Genomic DNA, 27,658 nt, shown 5'->3' with positions numbered 1-27,658 from the left:
CAAGCACTAAATTGTTAACAGAGTTAGGCCAGTGTGAAACAAAGAGTTCTTGAGTCCCTCAGCTCAGCTTTGTTTTCTCGTGACCGTGTGGCCCAGGTTAGCAGATAGAGGATGAAAACTGAGGCCAAAATAAAGCTCACCAGCAAGGAGAGATTATAGGCTGTGCAGAAATCCGGAAGGAATGAAGGAACAGATTACTTGTAACAAGGATAAACAAACTGGAGGAAATGTGAGGAAATTATGTTATCAAATAAGTCTTGTCTGAAAGAAGTAACAGTGCATAAACCTATTTACAGCTAAAAAGACATTGCAAAAGATTTATAAATTAAAATACAAGGGTCTAGATTTTTCTCACAGTTTCTGATGAGATGCAGTTTGCAACAAGTGTACCAAATCCCAGCACAGATCGCAATTAAGTTGCATTTCTGCCACAAAATGGCAGCGCTATGGCTAACTTTGTGATATGGATCTTCTCAACGTACATGCACGGATGGTACAGAGCAGTGATTTGCAACTATTTCAATAAATGGGACTGGTGTTCAACCAATGACTTGCATCATCATCCCATGAGAGTAAATAATGACAAGTTAAAAGTGGCAGAACTTTGTTTTGAGATGTGATCTGTGGAGTTACAGGATAAGTTATTAAATTTCTTCGGACCCTGCAAGAGACACAACTGGCCTTGTTGCCAACGAGCTGAGAAACTGTTCCGTATTCACCCTCAGTGAGAGGTTAGGGATTCACAATTGGCACTCGCTCATTGACAATCTCAATTGCTGGTGCAGTAAAGTTGGTGGGATGGAGTGTAGTTCCCAGCTTTGGGGAACAATGCACTCTACACGACTTTACAGGCCACACAGTTGCAATGAAAACCAGGAGACCTCATTGTAACAATGGTCAGAGTCAAGTGTGAATGGGCGAGGGAGATGCGAGCCCCTCCCCTCCTCAGCCTTGGCAGCATGAGACCCGGGCAAATTCATCCGTGGACCTCACATGCCTGCTGCCATTCAGCTCCAGAATGGGTGAGTAACAGCTGCTGGCCAGCAGGTGGGGCTGGCATGATGGGCAGCAGGAAATCACCAAGAAATGGTCAACAGTGACAACGAACAGGGTTTCAGGAGGAGGGGCAGGGTGGGATGGTGAGAAAAATGTTTCAGTGAGGAGTCCTAAACCTTCCCTGGAGAAGCAGTCTCACACCAGGTGACACCAGGAGGTTAAGGAAAAGAATAACAGAACTTGTTCAGCAGCAGGAAGTCACAACAGAGAAAGAATAAACACATTCCTTTCTAATCCATTTAGAACAACTGAGCATTAACCATAGACAAAGTGTGACACAAAACTCTAGAGAAAGGTTTTTGTGACTCATAGAAAGCCTATCTGATCCGGAGGCTTTAGGCAGTGTTATAATTTGCTAGCCTCAACCCGCGGCAAGTCAACCTTTGAGAATACGAAATGGAGCAGGATTAGACCATTCGGACCCTCAACCCTGCTCTACCATTCAATAAATTCATGTTCAACTTTAAATTCATCCTCATGTGCGTTAACTTGCTTGGTAGCTGAAAAGCCATCAACCCCTTTATTAAATTTAATCAACAACTGAGCACTTCAATCTGCCTGGGAGCGAGAAATCAAAAGGGTTGCAAATTTTGATCACTTGTTCAGAGATCCTAAATCTATGTTCTCAGATCATTTTGTATTCTTCAAAACTCAAAAGAATTTTGAGTCTGGTCTACTCAATCTCTCCTCAGAGGATGATGACCCATCCCAAAAATGTGCCCGGTGAACCTTCAATGGGATCCCTCTCAGGCAGGTGTGTTCTCCTTAAGGAAGGAGACTCAAACTGACTCCAGTACTTGGCAACCTCACCAAACTCTAAAGATGATATGCATTCGAGAACATTCTTTGCATGAGTCAACATTTTTTTTCTAATTTCTTGGGAAGCCCTCACTGTTGACTCATGTGTGGCAAAATTGGCTATAATGATGAGTGTCACTCAGATAAGTTTCACATGTAGGCAACTTTCTCACTGGTGGTAATTTGGATATAATAAAATAAGAAGAGAGGTGTTACATGCAACAAAACATATTTTTTAGTTGCCCCTGCAGTGTCCCCACTATCATAAATGGGCAAAAATAAGAATTGTATGCGCATGAAATGAAGTTTCAAATCAAACCATGTTGCAAACTCCAGATTCCTAACATCACAGTATTTCTCCTCTTCAGAATTAGAATCTCCTTCTTGTTAAATCAATGGATGTAATGCATATTGTCTACTATTTGAGAATGTAAATATTGCTTGCTGAACAGGGAACTGATCCAATCAGAATGAATCTGACTGATCTTCCTGCCAGCACAAACTTCCATCTGACAAAGAAGCAGTGCTCTGAAAACTTTAACTTTCAAATACACCTGTTGGACTATAATCTGGTGTTGTGTGATTTTTAACTTTGTCCACCCCAGTCCAACACCAGCACCTCCATATCATTTTTATGGCAGTAATTAAAGGATCTGTAAGTGCAGTCTATCGAAGCTGGAATCAGATATGGCACTGAGTGTTACATCCAGTTTTGAGAGCTTTAAGCCTTCAAGATCACTGTATGTTCATCTTCTCTTGCTCTGTTTGCTCATACAATCACTTTGGCCCTGAGAATCTACTATTCTACTTAAGCCTTAATGCCCCTGTCCTTCATTTTCAAGGCAAGATGTTGAAATTAACACAGTGGAAAACAGCAGCATGGCAGAGCAAAATTATTGGAGATGATCAGATGGGCCATTGGGCTGAGAAATGGCAGAAGGTGTTCAATTTTGATAAATGTGAGGTGCTGCATTTTGGGAAAGCAAATCTTAGCAGGACTTATGCACTTAATGGTAAGGTCCTAGAGAGTGTTGCTGAACAAAGAGACCTTGGAGTGCAGGTTCATAGCTCCTTGAAAGTAGAGTCGTAGGTAGATTGGATAGTGAAGAAGGTGTTTGGTATGCTTTCCTTTATTGGTCAGAGTATTGAGTACAGGAGTTGGGAGGTCATGTTGCAGCTGTACATGACATTGGTTAGGCCACTGTTGGAATATTGTGTGCAATTTTGGTCTCCTTCCTATTGGAAAGATGTTGTGAAACTAGAAAGGGTTCAGAAAAAAATTATAAGCATGTTGCCAGGGTTGGAAGATTTGAGCTATTTGGGAGAGGCTGAACAGGCTGGAGCTGTTTTCCCTGGAGTGTCGGAGGCTGAGGGGTGACCTTATAGAGGTTTATAAAATCATGGAGGGGCATGGATAGGGTAAATAGACAAAGTTTCTTCCCTGGTTTAGGGGAGTCCAGAACTAAAGGGCATAGGTTTAGGTTGAGACAGGAAAGATATGAAAGAGACCTAAAGGGCAACCTTTTCAAGCTGAGGGTGGTATGTGTATGGAAACGTTGCCAGAGGAAGGGTGGAGGCAAGTACAATTGCAACAGTTAAAAGGCATCTGGATGGGTATATGAAAAGGAAGATTTTGGAGGGATATGGGCCAGGTGCTGGCAGGTGGGACGAGACTGAGTTGGGATATCTGGTCGGCATGGACGGGTTGGACCGAAGGATCTGTTTCCGTGCTGTACATCTGTATGACTCTATGAGTTATGCCAATATTGTGAGGTAGGATGCTGTATCTATCAACCACCTGATCTGCACAACTCACCCATCTGATCCACCCCCATCTACAATCATATCTCAACTATGCGTACCAGACAAAAAGCTGATCTTATCAGAAACAAACATATGTGAGGAGGACAAGAATTTAGTCCAAACCATAAATCACCCACAGAGATATTATCAAGAAGAATGCTTTGAAGTTCAGTCAATTGATGGAATGATCCATTAGGGGATATCATCCATTCGGAGAACTCATCAAAATAATCTGCATAACTTAGAGCCATACAGGAACAATTCCAGTTCTTGAAAATGCAGGAATGAAGCATGAATGCGTAAATAAAGTGAATTCATGCAGGTGTTGGAACATAAAGCAGCCTATGTCTGCGTTTAATCTCAAATACTCAGCTCAAGAAGAAATATGAAAGACGACCTCACAAAAAGTCAGAGCACCAAACAAGCAAAACCAACGTCAGCCACACAGCTCAGGTAGCCAGCCTTGCTCATTATCTCACTAACATAGTGTCACCGGGTTGGAGATTGTTCTGGTCAACTCCTCAAAAGTAGCAAAAAAGGGAGAGCCAAAAGGTTAGTTTCACAACTGAATTTACATTATAAATAAATAATAACTTCAATCGACTCTGAGACGGATTTATATATGCCAAAAGCAACAAATTAATCAAAGCTAAAAGCGATTCATAAAAATTATTATTATTAGCTTTATTGTCACATATACCCAATGAGTACAGTGAAAGGTTTATATGTCACTATTATTAGCACTATCCCAGTGTAAAGGTATGTAGGTATAGCTTCTTTAGTTACTGGATGTTAGAAAATAGGAAAATAAAATGTCCAGCATTGCAGAAACAACAGTTCACAACAATAGTCTTCCAACCCAGGAGAAAGTGAGGACTGCAGATCCTGGAGAATCAGAGTCAAAACGTGTGGTTCTGAAAAACACAGCAGGTCAGGCAGCAACCGAGGAGCAGGCGAGTCGACATTTTAGGCCCAGACCATGCTGGCAGCGAGTCCCCAGTCCGCACCAGGCCCTGGCTCCAGACCGCACTGGACTTTTGTCTTGACGATCATGAGCTGGAAGAGTGCTTCAGACCACCATGCCAGACCGAGAGGACACATGCCAGTAGGTTGCCCGGGAAGGCCACTAAAATAGGTGGGGAGGCCTCTGTGCCAGAGTGAGTTTTCCCGTGCCAGGGAGGGACGTCACTGTGCCAGGCCATGAGGCTGCTGTGCCAGGGTGGGAGGTCACTGTGCCCGGGGGGGAGGTTGCTGTGCCAGGATGGGATGTCATGGTGCCAGGATAGGAGGTCACTATGCCAGGCCAGGAGGTGGCTGTGCCAGGATGGGAGGTGGCTGTGCCAGGGTGGGAGGTCACTGTGCCAGGGTGGGAGGTCACTGTGCCCGGCAAGAAGGTCGCTGTGCCAGGATGAGAGGTCACTTGTACGAGGGTGAGAGGTCACTGTGCCAGGCCAGGTGGTTGCTGGCCAGGGTAGGCAGTCACTCTGCCAGGCTGGGAGGCCATTGTGTAAGGGTGGGGGCCACTGTGCCAGGGTGGGAAGGCACTGTGTCAGGATGGGAGGTCACTGTGACAGGGTGGGAAGGCACTTGCCAGGGTGAGAAGTCACTGTGTCAGGGTGGGAGGTCACTGTGTCAGGCTGGGAGGTCACTGTGTCAGGGTGGGAGGTCACTGTGCCAGGGTGGGAAGGCACTGTGTCAGGGTGGGAGGTCACTGTGCCAGGGTGGGAAGTCACTGTGCCAGGTTGGGAGATCACCATGCCAGGCAGGGAGGCCGCCATGCCAGATTAGGAGGCTGCTGTGCCAGGGGAGAGGTAACAGTGGCAGGCCAGGAGGTCATTGTGCCAGGCCAAGATGTCATTGTGCCAAAGTGGGAGATAGCTGTGCCAAGGTGGGAGTCTGCTGTGCCAGGGTGAGAGTCTGCTGTGCCAGCGTGGGAGGCCAGGAGGTCACAGTGGTAGGCCAGGAGGTCATCGTGCCAGGCCAGGATATCTCTGTGCCAGAGTGGGAGGTCATTGTGCCAGGCATTAGAGGTTACTGTGCCTGGGTGGGAGGTTGTTGTGCCAAGGCGGGATGTTGTGGTGGGAGGTCACTGTGCCAGGGTGGGAGGTCGCTATGCTGGGGGGAGGGGAGTCACTGAGCCAGGCTGGGAGGTTGCTGTGCCAGGCAAGAATGTCATTTGCCAGGGTGGGAAATCACACTAGTAGGCCAGGAGGTCATTGTACCAGGCCAAGAGGTCATTGTGCCAGGGTGGGAGGTGGTTGCGCCAGGGTAAAAGGCTGCTGTGCCAGGGTGGGAGGACGCAGTGTCAATGGGATATTGCTGTACCAGGTGGAGAGGTTGCTGTGCCAGGGTGGGGTGTTGCTGTGCCAGGCTGGGAGATTGAAGTGCCAGGGTGGGTGGTCACGCTGCCAGGGTGGGACATCATTGTGCTCGTGTGGAATGCCACTGTGCCAAGTCAGGAGGTCGCTATGCCGGCATGGGAGATCACTGTGCCAGGCCGGGAGGCCACTGTGCAATGGTGGGAGGTTTCAGTGCCAGGCCAGGAGGTCACTGAGCCAGGATGGGAGGTAGCTGTGTCAGGATGGGAGGTTGCTCTGCCAGGCGGGAGTTCACTGTGCCAGATTGGAAGGTTGTTGTGCCATAGCGGGAGTTCACTGTGCCAGACTGGGAGGTCACTGTGCCAGGGCGGGTGGTCACTCTGTCAGGCTGGGAGGTCGTTGCCCCATGCTGGGAGCTCACTGTGCCAGAGGGGGTGGTAACTGTGCCAGGTTGTGGGCCAGAGTGGGATGTTGCTGTGCCAGGCAAGAAGATCACTGTGCCAGGTTGGTATTTTGGAGTGGTAGGCCAGGAGGTCATTGTGCCAGGCCAGGAGGTCATTGTGGCAGGGTGGGAGGTCACTGGCCAGGTTGGGAGGTCTCCTTGCCAGGCTGGGAGGCCGCCATGCCAGGTTAGGAGGCTGCTGTGCCGGGGAGTGGTCACAGTGGTAGGCCAGGAGGTCATTGTGCCAGGCCAAGAGGTCATTGTGCCAGAGTGGGAGGCAATTGTGCCAGAGTGGGTGGTCATTCTGCCCATCTGGGTGGTCGCTATGCCAGGGTGGGAGGTTGGTATGTCAGGTCGTGAGGTTGCTGTCCCAGGCCAAGAGGTCAGTGTACCAGGGTGGGTTGTTACTGTGCCAGGCGGGGAGGTTGCTGTGCCAGGCATGAAGGTTGCTGTGCCAGGGTGGGAAATCGCAGTGGTAGGCCAGGGGGTCATTGTACCAGGCCAGGAAGTCATTGTCCAAGGAGCAGGAGAATCGACGTTTCGAGCATGAGTTCTTCTTCAGGAATGGCTGAAGAAGGGCTCATGCCCAAAACGTCAATTCTCATGCTCCCAGCAACACATTTTCAGCTCTGATCTCCAGCATCTGCAGTCCTCACTTTCTCCCAGGAGGTCATTGTACCAGAGTGGGAGGTGGTTGTGCCAGGGTGGGTGCTTGTTGTGCCAGTCTGGGTGGTCACAGTGCCAGGCCAGAACATCGCTTTGCCAGAGTGGGAGGTCATTGTGCCAGGCTCGGATGTTACTGTGCCAGGCTGGGATGTTACTGTTCGTGGATGGGAGGTTGTTGTGCCATGGCGGGATGTTGCGGTGGGAGGTCACTGTGCCAGGGTGGGAGATCGCTGTACCAGGGGGGGAGGTCACTGTGCCAGGCTGGGAGGGTGGGAAATCGCACTGGTAGGCCAGGAGGTCATTGTACCAGGCCAAGAGGTCATTGTGCCAGGGTGGGTGGTCACTGTGCCCATCTGTGTGGTCGCTGTGCCAGGCCGGGAGGTAGCTGTGTCAGGGTAGAAGGCTGCTATGCCAGGGTGGGAGGACACAGTGTCAGTGGGATATTGTTGTGCCAGGTGGAGAGGTTGCTGTGCCAGGGTGGGAGGATGCTGTGCCAAGCCAAACGGTCATTTTGCCAGGGTGGGGTGTTGCTGTGCCAGGCTGGGAGTTTGCAGTGCCAGGGTGGGTGGTCACGTTGCCAGGGTGGGACATCATTGTGCTCGTGTGGGATGCCACTGTGCCAAGTCAGGAGGTCGCTATGCCGGCGTGGGAGATCACTGTGCCAGGCCGGGAGGTCACTGTGCAATGGTGGGAGGTTTCAGTGCCAGGCAAGAAGATCACTGTGCCAGGGTGGTATTTTGGAGTGGCAGGCCGGGCGGTCGATGGGCCAGGCCAGGAGGTCATTGTGGCAGGGTGGGAGGTCACTGTGCCAGGTCAGGAGGTAGCTGGGCCAGGGTGGAAGGCTGCTGTGCCAGGGTGGGAGGTTGCAATGCCAGGCAGAAAGGTTGTGCCAGTCTGGGAGGACATAGTGCCAGGGTGGGATGTTGTTCTGCCAGGTGGAGAGGTTGCTATACCAGGGTGACAGGCTGCTGTGCCAGACCAGGACATCACTGTGCCAGGTTGGAATGTTGCTGTGCCAGGGTGAGAGGTTGCTGTGCCAAACCGGGATGTCACCCAGTCATCAGAGGCTGTGAGTTATCATTGGGGGCTGGGAATCGTCACCAGGGGCCAGGAGACAAGAAGCAAAAAAATCACTAAGAGGAAGAAAAGAGAAAAAATAATGGGCAGAGCAGACAATCTCTGGCTGGACCATCCAACTCTGCCGCCATTTTGGATCTTCCACCAAGAATGACGCTTTATTAAAAACACACTACTCCATTCCAGTGAAACATCCATTAAGAAAATGCATATATTTTCGCTCAATTTTCATCACAGCACAGTAAATAATATTATGTAGCAGAAGAGCAAACGCTGAATGCTGATTGAAATACATAAAAATCAACCTCCTCTTCAGCTTCAGAACAAAATAACTCATTCCACTCTGCCTCTTGAATACATTCAGCACAATCTACATCAACAAGCACATCATCCACGGCTGTACCAGTCTGCAAATAATCATCTCCTGTGCCATCACGTGCACCAAATGTCCCACATTGCTTTAATGGTTTGATGCCAGTCTGCATTTGGATTTCACCCCAGGCCTTCACAATCCATTCACGCAGGACCACCAATATCAGAAAGGCAAGGTGCCTCACTTGCTAAAAATTTTCTTTATCCGGTCAATCCACTTTTTTCTCATGCGATGCATGAAGGCCTTGTTTAGGGAAACAGTCAATGGTTGAACAAGGCTGGATAGATTATCAGAAATTATTGTAGTATCACCACTGTGCAGCCTAAATTCAATAACATCATTGACCAGCAATCTTGAACCAGTTTGGCATGGTCTGGTGTCATGGCCTCCTCTGCTGGTCTTGTGGTAAAAAGACGTCCCTCCTCTTCAATATCCTATCCATTAGAATCTGTTGGCAAAGCAGGACACCAAGTTCCTGGTGTCTATCACGTCCTTTACAACTGTCATGAACCATGCAGGGCAACTCCTGACTGACAGGCTTTGACTGGCTGTGTCTTCTTAAGCTGTTGTCAGTGGCAAGGATCCTGCAGTATCCTGGAATATCTGGACAGTCTTGAGTACTTCAAGCCACAGCAAGTGGGGAGAATCAGGTTAGCACTGGATGAGAAGGGCTTCATTGGGTGTTATAGGTAGTTAATGAGGCAAGTTTGAGACAATAGTGCAAACAATCATGCTGGAAAGAAATCCTCTGTGGCAAACAAAAGTCTATTTTCTAATCGAGCTGTTCAGGGACATTTTTATACATGCCTGGAAGAGGTAGGACTTGAACCCTCTGTGTAAAACGATGAAAATGATTATATATCATAAGATTCAGGCCATAGCCTATCATATCAATGTAACTGACACTAAATAAACTTGTTTAAGATTAGAGTCTCTTCTCATTAGACTGCAAGTGGTTTTCTCAATGACATAGTGAACTATGGAGAAGATAGTCATCTTACAACAGAAGGCATTAATTAAGTATCATGTTAGAGAGATGACGCAGGCAGAACATGCAAAACAGTGCCCTTCTCTGCTTTGTGCTTCAATAACTTTGTATTTTCTGTCAACCTTGCAGTCGTATCTCTCAGCAGTAACCACTAAATCGTGAACAGGTCGAAAAATCGTGATTGATTGTTTTTGCCTTCACAAGTTCATGTATGCCGGCACCATTTGTCGCATCCGCCCTCCTGAGATGAGTACCCTGCATGCAAGACCATGTATTCAGTCAGGATATATGGATTTTACATTTAGTGTAGATCTCCAAACTGCATATATTTTTTCAATGAGTTAAGTCACAGATGATTCAACAGCATCACTGTATTGCTAAATGCATTTTTGCACTGCCGCATTTACGAATCTGTTAACTTGCCTTGAAAGAGAAAATGATTAGGTCTTGAAGTTGCATTAATTCCTACTCGATTTAGAAATCTGCTTGATCTTTTAGCTACACTGGACAACATGGATCTGAGGTGACCTTGCCCGATTCAAAAGCATCTTAACAAAACAGTCTCTCGTTAATGATCCACAGTTACATAAAGCAAAGCTTCAGACTCTGTTAATAGCCTATTCATAAAAGATGAAAACAGCCTATTTTTATTCCCATCACGTGCCTTGTTCCAGCCATTAACAGCTTGCTTTGCTTTTCAGAAAGTATTACTCTCATGCTTGACAACTTACTTCTGTGAAATCCAAGTGGCTGTAGGAAGTGGCTTTTCACCCACAGATCCCCATGTGGGGAACTTCTGCTGGCAGCAATGCCACAGGAATAAGCATCAAGTGAAAAGTGAGGTGATTCTGGATGTAGGGAAAGAGAAAAATTCAAATGGCAGTTAAAACAAAGAAACTGCTGTATATTTCCCAGCAATCAATTTCAATACATCTGGCACCTTTATCCAGGAATGGCGAATGACACTGAAGGACATGAAGATATGAAGCAGAACATGGTAAGCCTGTTTCTAAAGGAGAATTAATGTTAAACGCAAAGTTGGTTAAGATTTACAGAACCATGTGTAATCATTTTGAGATAAGTTTGAATGAAACCCCATCACGATGTTACACTCAGAGTTTGCAGGGCCAGCTGACTGAACATGACTTACAGTTAAATGCAGCGAGGAAGTTCCAGCTCAGTTACAATAACAAAGTCAGCATCAAGACTGTGACCTCCTAATGAAATACACAGTCAGTTCCAGGCTCTGCATCTGTCAAGGGGGTCACAGTCCCTACACTCTATTTAACTGTGGTTGAGTGGGAATGGATATTTTAACACAGTTCTGTCAGAAGAAAAACCTTAGACTTCTCACGACCTTCGAACATTCCAAAGCACTTCCAACGAAAGTTTATTTATTGTGGAGTCCAGTGGCTTTTAGTGCAGGGAAAGGCAACTGCCAATTTACACACGGCAAGTTTCTAAAAACAGCAATGAGATGAATTGCCAGATACGTTTTATTCTTGTATAATGTTGAGGGATAAGTATTGACCAGGCCATTGGAAAAACATACCGTGGGACCTTTAAACCTGAGAAGGTGAGTGGATTTAATGTCTCAACCAAAAGACGGCACCCGGAAACAGAAACAACCCCTGACTACTGAACTGAACAGGGGTTATCTGTTCACTTTCCAAAGGAGGAGCTTGAAGTAACCATTTTTGGCTCTAAAATGCGTTGAAGTAAAGCTGTGTGAGAGAGAGAGAAAATCAGAACACTTCCTCATTGAGAATACTCATTGCTTTTGTTCTGTGAGGCCTATTACACTACAATTTATCAAGTGAACTGAACAATGAACTTTGCTGAACATCGCCATCATGGTGGATCGCAGCTATTATAATGATTTGAGCAGTAACTACCCAGGGATTGTTCACGCTCACCACCTGTGTGGTGATGTAGGCTTTAATGTGCTTACCACTAAATGTAAATTAAGCCACTAAATGGAAACATGCTCAGGTTCATCCAGTGTGAGGTAATGTTATTTCACTAACCTTCCTGTTTATCTCCACGATCTCTCATTTTCCTACTGTTATGGGCCACTTGCCAATGTATTCCTCTGCATGCGAGTATTCAATGTTATTAAATGATCATCTGGCAAGAGACGATTGAAAAGAAATGAGTTGTTTTTATCCCCACCACAAGAGAATAGGTTTCCTCTGTGGCACTCAGACAGTAAAGAGCGAATGAACTTGATCTGAGACAGATTGGCTCGTGTGACAGATAACTCTGGGACTCAAACTCTTGACCTTCAGGGTATGTTGGCAGAATGACAAAACAAAATCTACATTTTTCTTGCAGAGGGAGGGGGAACTCTAGCAATGCAAGAATGTGATATCCCCTTCAGGGTCTGATCTCACTCTTTGGTTAAGGTATGCTTCACTCACACACTGGATATTACATTTAAAAAAAACAAAAGAACCACAGATACTAGAAATGGGAAACAACAACAAAAAATGCTGAAAAATCTCAACAGGTCCAGCAGCATCTGTGGAGAGAAACCAGAGCCAATGCTTCGCGTCCAGTGACCTTTCTTTTGTTCTCTTTTGGAGGCTAGATATTAAACCTGGCATCCAATGGCTAGATTCCTGTTTCTGAAATTTGAACAGCTTTAATTGCGAACCTAGGGACTGGGAGGAATTTTGGCTTCACAGAGAATAGAGCTGAAAATGTGTTGCTGGAAAAGCGCAGCAGGTCAGGCAGCATCCAGGGAACAGGAGAATCGACATTTCGGGCATAAGCCCTTCTTCAGGAATGAGGAAAATTTGTCCAGCAGGCTAAGATAAAAGGTAGGGAGGAGGGACTTGGGGGAGGGGCGTCGGAAATGTGATAGGTGGAAAGAGGTCAAGGTGAGGGTGATAGGTCAGACTGGGGTGGGGGCGGAGAGGTCGGGAAGAAGATTGCAGGTTGGACTCCTCCATCGTCAGACCTCAACAAAACGACGGTTGGAGGAAGAACGCCTCATTTTCCGCCTAGGAACCCTCCAACCACAAGGGATGAACTCGGATTTCACCAGTTTCCTCATTTCCCCTCCCCCCACCCTGTCTCAGTCAAATCCATCGAATTCAGCACCGCCTTCTAACCTGCAATCTTCTTCCCGACCTCTCCGCCCCCACCCCAGTCTGACCTATCACCCTCACCTTGACCTCTTTCCACCTATCACATTTCCGACCCCCCTCCCCCAAGTCCCTCCTCCCTACCTTTTATCTTAGCCTGCTGGACAAACTTTCCTCATTCCTGAAGAAGGGCCTATGCCCGAAACGTTGATTCTCCTGTTCCCTGGATGCTGCCTGACCTGCTGCGCTTTTCCAGCAACACATTTTCAGCTCTGATCTCCAGCATCTGCAGACCTCACTTTCCCTTCACAGAGAATAGGAAAGGGGTGCAGTTGGGACATGCAGAAGTAGCTACAGATGATCTATTACTAATCCCATCCATTGGGATAAATTTACATGTTGAAGGTCAAACTAAGATGCAATTCTTAGGGCTGAATCTTAATAGAAATTGGCTCTGTCAGTATTGGTGAGTGACATGGAGAGTTTCTCTCCTTGATCGCTAGCAGGATCTGTCACATTATCTTTCCAAATTCATGTCATTCACTATGATCATCCTCTTACGGTATCCCGCTACAATCCTATCCTACCACACACCGCAGGTATTGGTCACTGCCAGCACTTTTGTGATTCTTTAGCGTCATTTTTCAATTCCAGCCGTGCACTCAGTCAAGCACTGGCAATCCGCAGGTGTCTTGCATAGTTCATTTTATTCAACACAAACGTGTCAGACAGAAGGTAATCAGCTCCCATGTTTAATAAAGGGGGCATGGTCCTGTTGGATGAGGAGAACGTGCAATCACTTCCAATGGAGAATCCTCTGAGATGCTGGTGACTGATGGAGGTCCAGCAAGGAATGATTTGCTCGTCTGGAGCAATTGATATTTAGTTTCGTTCTGGCAGGAGGAGAATGGGAAAACACAGAGAGGTGAGATAACATAATAATGAGTGAGTTAGTATATACAAACAAGCTTCTCACTGCTTACTCATGAGAATCTAATCTCACTGTTCACAACTTGGTTTTTTTGCTTCCACTGCCACTTGCACAAGATTTTTCCAATGCTCTCACTGATGTCAAGGGTTGAGAAGGGTTCAAGGGTTGAGAAGGTATCACCCTGAGAGATTACAGAATAATTCAAGCTATAGAATACAGAGTTTAGAGGCATTGTTGGTTACCTGGTTAATGTATATATTACCTGGTTATCTTGGTTACCTGAAACACTGGATTCCCTTTACTAATTGTCTATTCTCTAGTTCACGATGCATCTTCATAAGTCATTACACATTTAATGGGTGACTCAGGGACCTAGGTTCAATTCCCCCCTCAAGCAACTGTCTGTGTGGAGTTAGCACCTTCTCCCTGTGTCAGTGTGGGTTTCCTCCAGTTTCCTCCCACAATCCAAATATGTGCAAGTTTGATAGGTTGGCCGTGCTAAATTATCCATAGTGTTCAGCGATGTGCAGCCTAGGTAGATTAGCCATGGGAAATGTAGCGTTATAGGAATGGGTAGGTCTGGGTGGCAAGTGGAGGGTTGGTTTGGACTCAATAGACCAAATGGCTTGCTTCCAAACTGTAGGGATTCTAAGTTTCTTTGACAAGGTCTCACTTTACAGAGAGTATAAACATTGAAAAAATGTCACTTCAAAAGAAGTATTAGATTACAACCTTAATTATGCGTCATAAATTATTGGATCCCAGTCCAACTAATTGGCAGTATGGTATATTGCAGATATTAAATTCATTGGGGCAGTAACCAGCCCAGAATTAGTCACATTCACTACCTGAGTGGTGATGTAGGATTTAATGTGCTTACCACTAATTGTAAGTTAAGCCACTAAATGTAAATATGGTCAGGTTCCTTCAGTGTGTGGTAATGTCATTTCATCAACCCTTCCTGTTTATCTCCACATTCTTTCATTTTCCTACTGTTGTAGGAGTACGTAATAATCAACAGTTCTCAAATGTGGTTCCCCAACATTACCATGTTGTACCCAACAATCTTTTAGCAGAAGAGCAGTAGCGTCACCAAATAAGTGATATGATCTTAAAAGTGAGATTTTCTTATAAGTGACAGTGTATCTCCTGCCTGCGTACCCGACAAAGATGTTTAGTTCTGCTGGTTTTCCAGAATTGGGAGGGTCAAGTCCCATTAGGGTAGAGGTTACAGTTGCTTCGCTAGCACATCTGCCAAAAACCAGACGTCCAGATAATAACAAATTATGCAGCTGGGGCAAGAACCAAAGCAACTGTGAAAATTGAATCTGCTCAACATACTCAGTTTGGCTTTGTTGTTCTATGCAAAATTAAAGCTTCAATTCCACTGATTGCCAGACGCTCCTGAAAATTGAGCTTCCAGTCAAATATAAACTGATCATTCTGATATCAAATAGTGATTAAATTGAGTTAATTATTTTTAATTAAACACTAGAGTTTACTGTTGGCATTATAATCATTCATAATGCACCTCGATAAAATTATTCTCTCCATTATTTCAATGGCATTAATAATCTGCTTTTGAAAAATGGGTTAGTATCCAAGTAAAATAATGGTGATAGGAATTCGATTCAGTTGCGTACTCATTCTTATGGTAGCATCAATTATGACACGTACTCATGTTTCCTGGTGCATTGGCCTAGTTGAGTCTAGTTGAATGAGGCATAAGGAATCGATAATTTAGCATATTTTCATGAATTGTTTTCAAAACCAAGACTTAACTGACATTTAATTTTAAGGTACCATTTAATATTCTAATTTGTATAGACTGTGTAATGTGTACTCCCCTTATATCACCATGTGCAGAAAAAAGAGCAGACCCCTTTAGTTAATTCGGCATTTTAGATGAAAATCAGTTCGACATTTGCCTTTTAAACACAACTTCCCTCAACACAACCTTCAAGTGGGATCCTGTTTCCCTAGCCCTTGTTTAACTTGCCACAGTACAGTTAATAAAGGAGTACGGGACAGATTTTCATGTATTGTCATGCTGCCAACGTAGTGCACGAATGTTTGATATGAAGCACAAGTGGAAAGCAAATGTGAAGAAAAATCAGTTTACATCAAATAGCTGCCACATGCATTGGGGGAATAAGTTGAGCCTTAAAAGTTCTGCTGATGTTTGTGAATCACTTAATGGATGCTCTGATGGTTTGTGGTCTCATGTGAACTGAATTATAGTCTTGCAACTCATTTGAACCATCTGCCTGCATGTATATAGCACTTTGTATTGCAGCAGCTGTAGTTCTGGCTGTTGCATCTCTGGAGGCCTGAATCTTCCAGCTGTACTGGCAAAGGTTAACCAGGAAACCGCACAGGAAAGTTAGCATTGCATTGTAAAGGTCTATGATAAAATATAATTTTACCTTAATTCCCAGGAAGAAAAATGAACCCCAGCTGGGCCACTTTTTCCAATAAAGAATTTCAATTGAGTGGCTAAAGCTGGTGTGTTCCATTGAACCCATAGTAGTGTCATATTTCACCAGCTTTAGATGAAGTCATGTCCAGTCTGGAGTTTATTTTCCATCCCCAAACAGCCTCAAATCAATTATTTGTATTCAGGTTCTGTTGAGAACATAATGTGTGCATCTGGGTCTCAAATGTTAGTGTGTCTGTTATCTTTACTTTGGACTCTAAAATGATGTGAATGTCATAATGAAAATTACACTGCATTTCAAGAGTTTGCAGTATTGATTGCATTAAAATTTCCATATCTGAAAATATATTAGCTAAGATGGCTAGTGATGTACCAATGTAATATGCTGCACAGTAAAGATAAAGTTGCCATAGTTCCTGAGGACTTTAGGGTGCTCTCTCACAAGAGAGAGATGACTATTGGTGAGTTTTACCTGAGGGCTATCATGCCTCAAGTGAGGGAAGAGGCTGGAGCTTTCATGGTAACCTCAGCTGGTGTGAGAATTGAACCCACACTGCATAGCAGCATGCCAAGAGGAACAGTGTCTCAGCATGTGAGTGACAGAGAGCTTCCATGCTCACTCAAGCCATCTGGAGGAAGTGAAAGATAGTGAAGATGCATTTGCTCATTCTCATCAAGCAAAGGGATCTGATGCAAGGGAAGGATAATAGAATTTTAAAAAAATAAATTCACTGGCTTTTCATTACCATTACTAAATTAATTTACTCCTGAATTCCAGCAACGATTGAAGGACATGTTGATACTATACTCAAAACAAAGTTTTTTCTTCATCTTAAGTGGTCTGTACTTTGCCAGAGAAAATATCATTCAGACTTCTTGAAATTTGGCAGTGAAAATAAAAGAACTGTACCAGTTCAATGAGTTTGTAATTCGAGTTTATAAGAAATTTCTTATGAAATAATGTTTTATTTGTTTCCTGGATTTAATAGATTTTATTGTCGCTTGTGCAGGAATACAGTGAAAGTGTACAAATCACCATTCTACAGCAACATATTAGAATACAAAAACAGAATTTTAAAAAAGAGAAGCAGAAATAAAAGAAACATCCAAAAGAAGAGGAAACATCCATATCATTCACCACCGAAAAATTCATATATTGGAAATGATTATTGATTCTAATGATATGTTCGAGCAATATTCTCAGGGCTATCGTATATCATAGTCCAGGTTTTCACCAGATGCTTTTCCCTATGCTCACCATGAGAGGTTACACCAAGATGTAAGATATCATCCCTTATAAAATGGAACATAATGTTATATGTAAAGCAGCTTACAATAGAGCATATCTAATGGTGCTGGTGACCTCAAGGGAAACAATATGAGTCAATAGCCTGCCTTGTAGGTCTTGCCAAAATACAGACAATGATTTTCCTTTAGTAAACATGCCTGTTTTTAAATATTAAAAAGTGTCACTGGAACAACTCTGCCCCAGAATGTTACTGAAATGAATATCTTCTGAAGAACTCACCAATAACATTACTTCCCATTCCTGAACCTATTGCTCTGAATGCAAATGGATGGTTGGACATGCTTCTGCAGTTCTGCCAAATAATCTTCAATTGAGTGGGACATGGCTCAGCGGTTGGCACTGCTGCCTTACAGAGGCAGGAGCCCAGGTTTGATTCCATCCTTGGATAGCTGTCTGTGTAGAGTTTGCACATTCTCCCCCTGCCTTCGTGGGTTTCAGTTGAGTGCTCCAGTTTCCTCCCAGATGTGCGGGTTAGGTGGATTGGCCATGCTAAATTGCCTTGTAGAGTCCAGAGATATGCAGGCTAGGTGGGTCAGCCATGGTAAATGCAGGGTTATGGGGATGGGAGGGGGGAATGCTGGATCTAGGTGGGATGTTCTTCAGAGGGTCAGTGCAGACTCGATGAGCTGAATGGCCTCTTCCTTGAGTGCAGATGTTGACCATGGCAAAAACTAACACAGTAAAAGTGATAGCAGAGGCAGTATAAAAATATCACTGAGGCAGATGGTGTAACAATCAGGCCACCTTTCATAAAATTACTGCAGTTTTCTCAAATAAATTCTTGAGACAGCAGTTTTCCTTTTGGCTTAAGTTCTGAAATTGCACAAACAGCTCTCCTGCCATTTACTGAGAGACTGGAAAAGTTTATATTTTAAAATGGAGAAATTAAATTCCCTAATTCCCTAATGGGAAGCACTTTCATCCAATGTTATAATGAGGAGAAAATTGAGGAGCGGAACCGGATAGACTGGAGGAACTCACAATAAAGCATCACAGAGGACATCTGTTTTCATCGAGTCAACAGCCACAGGATTACAAAACAAGAATGCTTACTTGGATTTCCCTCCCAGTATGTGTACCAGAAAGATGCACTTAACTCTTGCAGTAACCTCAGATGGCATTTGCTTTCCTGGTGAGACAGTACCTGGCCATTGCATAATGGCCTCCTAGACTAACATGACTTGCAGTTTATTATCTCCTTACTGGAAGCAGAAAAATAAAGAGAGTGAGTGTTTTAGTTTCATAAACTGACATGGCTACCCTCGGTACAGATGGCAAGTAACACAAACCATTTGACCTTAAGCTACATACAGGAACCTGCTTTTGGGTCATAAATCTAAACAACGCAAGCTATGTAAGCATGATGGGTAATATGGCCAAGGTAGTCTGGGAAGTTATGTGATAGGTTATGACAGGAGGTAAACAATAGCTCGTAGTTACAGAATGAATAAATAATTTGTGACAAATATACATGATTATAAAATCCAAAAAATATGAAATGTATGAGTGGACTAGCCATGGCTAACCAAAGATTTTGAACATCGTCTTAGGTCAGGTGAAAATAATCAGTGTTGAAACTTTATTGCTGGAACAGCACAGCAGGTCAGGCAGCATCCAGGGAACAGGAGATTCGACGTTTCGGGCACAGGCCCTTCTTCAGAAACAGCAAGTAGAATTAAGTGGGATATTTTCAAACTGACAGCTCTAACTATTGGGTACAGCAAGGTAGAGTAATACTTGGGCTTCATCCAATTAGAATCTGTACTGATGAGTTAGATGAGGAGACTGAATTTAAAGTGTCCAAGTTTGCAGATGGTACAAAGTGAAGTGGGACACTAAGTAGTGAGGGGAATGCAAAGAGACAGCAGAGTGTATGGCGGGTTGAGTGAGTAAGCAATCTACACACACCCTTTCTTCACCTCTAACACACAGGCATGCATCCATCTCCATAGCATGTTACTATTGCTGGGTAGGTTTCTTTTGGTCTCTTGGCTCCCTGATGACTTCCCCAACTCCCCCATTAATTTTCTACCCCACGTACTCAGTTACAGTCCCAGAATAAAGATTCAACCATTTAGGAATGCAATGAGGAGGAATATTTTACTCAAAGGGCTATGAATCTTTGGAATTCTTTACTCCAGAGTTTTATAGATGCTCAGCAGTTGATTCAATAGATGTTTGCTTAATAAGATAATTAATGGGTGGTGTGGGAAGTTGGGTACAAAACAGATTAGCCCCAATCTTATGGCATGGCAAAGCTGATAAGACAGGCCAAATGGCTTACTCCTGCGTCTATAACTTACATGCATTCATTAGAAACTCAAATCCCCTCCTCAAGACAGTTAATCAAAGTTAAAAAATGATATGGAATTAGCAGAGTTTGACACTGATTCGAAAGAGATTGAATGTTTGTAATAGTTCCATCTCTTATAGTTAAGCACACAGCGACAGCTTGAGAGATAAGGTGCAAATACCCAAAAGCGATTTGGCTCTCTACCTGTCCCCCTGGTGGAAAGACAATGATCAACAACTTCACAAAGGAACAAGCATAATTCTGAAGAAGGGTCACTGAACTGTAAATATTAACTCTGCTTTCTCTCTACAGACGCTGCCATACCTGCTGAGCTCCTCCAGCAATTTCTGATTTTATTTCTGATTTCCAGCATATGCAGATTTTGTGTTTTATTGAGTGGAGGAAATTGTCAGGCAGTGAAAGGTCAGCTGGTCCATCACGTTGGACCCACATTGTGATGCAGGAACCAACATTTCCAAATGTTTCTTCACCATCTAAACCTTGCCCTCACCCTTGCAGGCTTGTAATCTCCTGAAAATAACAAAAGACAGGGACAGTAGGACAAAACTTATCCTGGAAAAGCCCTTAAGTATTTGAAAACAATGCCGTTAATTACAACATGAAGCTTCCTCAATGAGAAGTGACAGCTAGCAGCAAATTTCACTTGAATACATTTAAAAGTTATTTGGCTTCTCAATATTAGTTTTGACCTTTTTCCTCACAGCAAACAGCAAAACAGTTTAGTTCTTTTTATTATTTGGAATGTACATTTGTCAAGTAGAATCAACATATGAACTCAGAAATCACTGAGAACTCCAATGCATCTGTGGAAGCAAAAATTCACCGAAGAAGCTTTGATACAAGACTTTAATTATAACTCACCTATTTCACTTTGAAGACTGAACTGAAACCACAAAAGATCAAAAGGGTGTATTTTTCAATCAAATACAGCTTCCAATCCTAGTAAAGTTCAAAGGCACAGATATTATCTGACAGATTAACTCAATGTCAAGTTTACATCTTTGGAACAAAGTTCCTGACCCAGTGTGTAGACCCTTTCTCTCAGTATATCTGGGATTTGTCTTTTCAGTTCAATAATTAAAGTTGCATTTTTTGTTGTTAGAAGGAACTTAGGACTATCATCATATCAAAAGTTAATTGATTTGCATTGCTTATATAATCAATACGTCATTCTAAAATGCACCACATTCCAAGGTTCACACATACAGTAAATTGCTAAATTTCAAATAAGACTAACAATGAAGTAGTATTGAAAGACATTCCCCCGCACTTTCAAGTCTAATTGCTAAGTTGGTCGATAACTGAGCTGCAATTAATGACATTTTGTCTGCAATTCTGACCAGATTCAGTGTTCATATTTAAAGCATCACACTTGGCATGTTGCTAACCAATCTCCCAGCAATGACCATTCCCTCCAGCCCAGCAATGGCCACCACTGTCCATAATGTATTAATGTTTAACTGCTATGAAACCACAAGCACAAAGTGACACCACATTATATCTGATTCACTGGATTTCACCTGGACTTAATCTTACTGGGTCAGGAAATGGAGTTAGGTGTTTCAGGCTGCTAACCTCACCATCTGCCAATCTCTGTTGTTGTCTCTGACTTGCTAATAGAGGTAGGAGGCCTGATTCCATTTCATCATTGTCTCTCTGTAATAAATATATGGCAGAGAGGTGTACAGGATTGCGATGTTTCTGGCTCCTCCATAAAAACAAAAGCCTTTAATTTTCACAAATATGACAACTTTTCTCTTGAGTTCAATTTGGAATTGCCTTGCCTCTGATGATCTCTTTGATATTTGGTAACCACCTCTAAAAGTATCCATTGTTCATCTTGCTACAGGGTGACAAGTAGAGGAAAGCTTATGAAGTTAGCAATGAAATCTCGAGCTGGATTTTCAGGCTGGAGGTAGGAATTCTAATCCTGTCACATTATTCCTGCCTCTGTCAAGATCGCCTCATCATCTGTTAAAATGACAGTAAGTGACAGAGAACGCCTAATTTCCACTATGTAAAGAAAAATAACAATTTATTTTCCTAACAGAACACTAGACAAAACTATTAACAAACTGAACACCCTTTCCCCTAACTGACAACAATCCTATTAACATGATGTTCTAATAACACAATTATTAACATTTAAAATCACACAACACCAGGTTATAGTCCAACAGGTTTAATTGGAAGCACTAGCTTTCGGAGGGCTGCTCCTTCATCAGGTGATTGACAACCTCCTGATGAAGGAGCAGTGCTCGAAAAGGTAGTGCTTCCGAATAACCTGTTGGACTACAACCTGGTGTTGTGTGATTTTTAACTTTGTACACCCCAGTCCAACACTGGCACCTCCATGTCATGGCTGAAAATGTGTTGCTGGAAAAGCGCAGCTGGTCAGGCAGCATCCAGGGAACAGGAGAATCGACGTTTCGGGCATAAGCCCTTCTTCATGTCATGACAATTATTAAACATTACATCAAGTTAATCTCAAGTCCACATAGTCTCTGCCTTCTCCACTGTCTTCAATCTTCCATTTGCTGATCTCCCTGGGTCTTCTTCTTTCATTTTACTGCTTATACAGGAAAAGGTACCTTTTGATAGAGAGTGAGTGCCTTCTTATTTCATTGTGCGCAAGATATTAGATGGGCAGTTAGCTCTCCAGTTCTACAGCAGTTGCTCTGCCGATCGGTGGCAGATGCTCTGACCAATTTTCAAAATGCCTGCATTTTTTTATACTTCCAACTTCATTTCCTCTCATTGATCCAATGTTGTCCATACAATACAATAAAAGGTCCAAGCCCTCAATGGCCTAGAAAATAAAGTTGATATGGAGCTAGGCTAGTGCAGAATCTGTTCACAAAGCCTCAGCCCAGTGCTTGTAGTGCAGTCAGCTGAATATTTATAACTCTTTTGACCACTTTAACTAACCCCCACAACCCCACTATCAACTCAATCACTTTTTATCCACCTTATAAACAAAACTCACAACCCCTATTATAACAATTGGAATCCTCTGATTATCCACTAAAACACTCTCAGTAAACAAACAGACTTTTCAAACCAACTATGCAATTGAAGTCAAGTGCTTATAAAATGATTAGGCAGTTGGATTGCAGTCAAGAGTCCATAGAATTCGCCAAGTAATGTAAAAGTCTTCAGAACCCTTGCCTCAACAGATGTGAAGACTGAATAGATTAAAGGAATTGGAAAGGATTAAACTTCTGCACTTGGTTATTGTACTAAGCTACTTTTCCAATGATCTGAAAATAACTCATCTTTTTATTCAAAAGATGACCATTTTTCTTTCATCCAAACTGATTTTCTATTTGATAATTATTATAATGTTAAATCCTCATGACTGTTCATCATATTACAATGTTGTGGGTTCATACTGCCAAAATCATTTAAGGTGTGACAGAGAAACATTGTGTAGATTCACTGCCACCAATCTTGTTATTATCACCTTACTCTATTGACAATAGGTAGGAAAGGATATTCAGTCACTAGGCAGATTCTATCTTAATGAACAATGTATAGCTTTATTAGATATTAATTACACCTGACGTCAGGGTCTATTTCGAGAGAGTGGTGGTGAGTTTAACCTGAGGGTCAACACACCTCTGATAAAGGGCACAGATCAGAAGGCATGACCTCACAGTGACTTCAGATGGTGTGGGAATTGAACCCACAGGGTTAGCATCACTCTCTATCACAAACCAGCCATCCAGTTAACTGAGCTAGGTGACCCGTTATCTTCCAAACAAAGCATAAATCCCTCCACAAAACATAAATACAATTTCTGCTAGAGCATTTAAGATGAACCCTAAAGCAGGCAAAAATGCTTCACTTACCTGTCAACTCTTTCCAGCTTCAATCCATGGTTCACACATCCATAGCTCGTACAAAGCCAAACAGCCGCTGAAGTCAAGCCACGTAAGTCACAAAGCCTGTATGGGGCAGGCTCCCACAGAACTTACAACATTGGTACTTAACTCTTTATATGAAAGACTGATTCCAGAATCTGCTGAACTCCTCCCCACTCTTGTGAAAATGGCAAAGAGTGAAAGTAGAGTTAGGAAATTCAAGTCACCCAACTGAGCAGTCATTCTCTTCTAGTTCCACCTCTGTTTAGTCTTGATCAGGACCATGATTATTTGCTCAATGGTCACAAATATGCTATTTAACATGCAAAGAGATTTGCACCACCTCCAACCTTCAGAAATAGAAAGGAAGGGACAGAGGGAGGGAAGGAGTGAAGAAGGATGGGAGGGAAGGAGAAGGAAGGAAAGAAGGAAAAGAACTGATGGTATAAGTTCCAACAATACTAAAATAATGGCCTCAGCACATAATCAGGGCTAACATTGATGTATTGCTGTCAGAGCTATCAATTGTTTGGACTTAAATTGAAGCCAAGATGGCTGTCACAGACAGAGGCAAAAGACTCCATGCCAGTACTCATTCATGAGCAAGGGAGTTCTCCTGATATCTTGGACAATATTTATACTTGATTCATCATCAGGAAGAAAACATGTTACAGGGACAGTTATCTCATTACTTTTTATGTGCTGTAGTAGTGCCCAGAAAAGAATTCCCTATATGACAATAGTGTGTAAGCTTTGTAAGTGCTGAATTGACTATGGAACATATTGCAGCATCATGAGGCTGCGAAAAGTACCATTTAAATAGAAGATATTTTTCTTTAAGCAACTTTAGAAGAATGATAGATGGGCTGTTCTTACAAGTCAGAAGTAACTACATTATTCATTGTGTGTTTACTTTCAATTGCCCTCATGCATTTATTCGATGCTAGGTCAGGATGCAGTGAGTAATATTTTAGACTATGTCTATTTATGGCCTTATTAGGAAATAAAACTGTAACATTTCAAAGATCTTTTATTCCACCAGTTAAAAGTAGTTGCATTGATGAATTGTGATAACTGACATTACATTACTATCGCTAAACCTTCAGCATCTACAAGATATAGTGCAACATAGAATTCCTCCAGTGTGAAAAAAAAGGCCATTTGACCCATCAAGTCTACACTGACCTTCCAAACAGCATCTCATCCAGACCCGTGCCCCCTACCCTCTCACCCTGCATTTCTCTAGCCTGCACATCTGGTCACTACAAGCAATTTAACATGGTCAATCCACATAACCTGCATAGTTTCAGACTGTGGGAGGAAACCCATGCAGACACAGGAAATCTGGGCCTCCTGGCCCAGACTTAGGGCCACTGCCACTCACCACCACAGGCCATCTAACCAAGGCTTTAGATATTCAGGGATCTCTGGAGCCAATAGGACTTGAGCACAGGCTTCCTGACCTCTTGCCTCAGGGGTAGAGACACTACTAATGCACTACAAGAGCCCTGATGCCCAGGGCTTTGTGGAAGTGGAGAAGGATTGAGGCCGTCACTGTTACTTAATTAGGCCATTGAGGACCTCAGTAGACCTAAGAAAAGTGGACTAGTGGATGTCATATTGGCCCCTCCTGCATTACAGGGGGTGGGAGGAAGGGAATACTGTAGCAAAGTGTTGTCATGTCACCCAACTACACCTCAGAATCTCTAAACGTCTGACTGCAGGTCTTGGGTAGAAGTTAGGGGCAGGTGTAAGTTCAAAGTTTGTGTCTAAGTGTAGAATTCCAAAATTTAATCCAATAATGACTTTTTTCTGAATAATTCATTGCACATTTGAGAAAAAATATTATTTTTATTATTATTCAAATTACTTATTATTCAAATTACTTCATATTGTTTGCCAGAGAAACAGAATTGATTGAAAGAAGCCAACATTTCTGCAAGCTGTAAGTGCTTTCTTAATTTTTAACAAATCCAGTTACAGATTATGCCTTCAGCATTTGGCAGGATCTATATCATCATAAAATGTTCCTTAGGTTGAAAATTATTCAGGCTGCATGATCAGCAATGGCCACAGTGCGAAAGAAGCATCTTGTTATTGTGATCTTTTCTTTTCCAGGGGACGATATGTCTGACTTTGCAACAATTGACTTTGGTTGAAGAATCCAGCTGTGGTGCACTACTCAGGCAAATCTACATTTTAAATCATGGAGTATTTCCCAGTGAAAATCTTTAGATTTGTGGCACAGAAGAACTGGATGCTGTGTGTGTATAATTCCGCAACCTGCCTTCAGAAAGATCATTATCATCTGGTCTTACTCACCATGATGTGTAAACTGTCAAGATTTAACTGACTGTGAAATTGTACCGCGTTCATATCACTGTGAAAAAAAAGGACAATATAATCAGGTTATTCAATAACTGTGATCTCCCCTTCTTTCCATCCTTTCAATTCCCTTTAGATATGATTCAAAGTTGATCAATCCATTCTGAGCCTAAATAGTAACTGTTCATTGTAGTCTTGCTTCTGACTCTCCTTGCAGTTTCTTTAGAAATTAATCTCGGGCAAGACTTCTAAATTTATTGCAGTTCCAGACAGGACAACCCCAATTGTCAAGCTCCCTGTGAGGAGAGACAAAATTCTGCTTCATTATTGACATGCCTCCTTAGTTGGTTGCAACAAGATTAATTTACAAAGGATCCTAATCTCTTTCTCTATGACCAAATCAGTTTTTACTTTAAAAGGAGCCCATTTAAAACATTTGAGTTAACAAACATGAATTTATTTGCTACTAAATGTGAGAACAAAAGACATAAATACCCAGATTAGGAATATGAAATGAGTCCCTGTCCTGCCTTCACCCCCTGCAACCAAAGAAGTTACAAGAGACATGAGTCAGTCTCTGATTCACTCATGAAGAATGAATGTTGCGATATTGCAAGTGGAACAGTGAATGTTGAAATTTTTGGCTTTGCGGGTTGATTGAAATTTTTTAGCCTAAGTCTTCCAATTTTGGATTATTGACAGCACTCAGAGTGAAAGAGTCATTTTGTACTAGTTCTGGTTGAAGTTTGCTCGATAGATTACTTCTAGCATTTGGAGCAATATTTACCTTTACCTGCAATACAGGGGTGACTAGTGAGTAGTTCTGACACTGTGACCTTTATAGTACACTCGAACTCAAATCCAAACTGCGTACAAATATCTCAGCCCATTGGCACATCCATGAGCATCACAGTTCACTAGCACACCTTCTTTGACAAGCACATACAGAATAGAGTTGAACTGGCCCTTAACCCTTGAAGTTGTGAATTCTTCAACAGGGAGGACACAAAACATGTTTCTCATCCAAATTTCTATCCTTTTCTCCCATCATGTCCATACTTGTGCATAATCCCTCGAAGATAATCATACAGATCTCAATATATTTTTTCTCTTTGAAGTCAATCCATTCGCAGCTTCCCAAAGACCTATCAGAGCTGACATTCCAAGGTTTCGTCAGCAACCAACTATGTGTCCTTTTACTAAAAAAATGAACATGTAATTTAAAGTTCTTCAATCAATTCTCATTTCATTGTAAAGTATGACAAATACTTTAATATATAATATACATATGCACATATTGATTTATCTAGTCCTGGTGAATTATATCTCTTTAGTCCTAACTTACACTCTCTGACATAATAACCAGGTGGTCTTAAGCATTTCTACAGAAGTTAACATGTTATGATATAGGAGGTTTCGATGGTCTACATATATATCTAATTACCTACACTATGGATGGTCTCATTTAGCTGCTGATAGAAATAAATATTAGAGAAAGACAAGAAGACTGATGATCCCATTATGAAAAACAAATGTAGGCATATACATATGTAGGGGAGAGAATGAAGAAGCAGATGTTACATTTTAGGATTGTTTACAGATTGTATTGGATTCTGGCCAGTAATAATAAGGCTGTTGGTATTAAGTAGCATGGAGAATTAGCAGAAAGACCATAAGACATAGGAGTGGAAGTAAGGCCATTCGGCTCATCGGGTCCACTCCGCAATAGAAGTTTATGAAAACTTTCTGTCCAGCTGTATGCCAATATTGTTTACTGGTCAATCTAAGAATGAAAGCCAAATGTATTTGTATTCATTTAAATTGACTCACAATTTCCTGCCATGAAAGAGACTACCAGACTGTGGAACC

The 27,658-nt window shown here is 42.9% G+C and overlaps 1 long non-coding RNA gene across 2 annotated transcripts; it reads left to right on the top strand.

Moving 5' to 3' along the window:
* The first annotated feature begins 10,262 nt into the window (after positions 1-10,262).
* LOC148150538 (uncharacterized) lies at positions 10,263-27,198 on the top strand. Of its 2 annotated transcripts, none has more exons than XR_015751786.1 (3): positions 10,263-10,518; positions 21,451-21,586; positions 25,583-27,198. It is a non-coding gene; the product is annotated as an uncharacterized LOC148150538 (long non-coding RNA). The 2 variants fall into 2 exon arrangements; XR_015751785.1 differs by having other exon boundaries at positions 21,451-21,516; positions 25,583-27,197.
* The last annotated feature ends 460 nt before the right edge of the window (positions 27,199-27,658 follow it).

This window comes from Chiloscyllium plagiosum, unplaced genomic scaffold, assembly GCF_037043375.1.
Source record: "Chiloscyllium plagiosum isolate Xiang-an unplaced genomic scaffold, Cpla_swu_hap1 HiC_scaffold_3, whole genome shotgun sequence".
Taxonomy (NCBI): Eukaryota; Metazoa; Chordata; class Chondrichthyes; order Orectolobiformes; family Hemiscylliidae; genus Chiloscyllium; species Chiloscyllium plagiosum.
The sequence above is the reverse complement of the archived record's forward strand: the minus strand, read 5'-3'. Positions and strand labels throughout refer to the sequence as shown.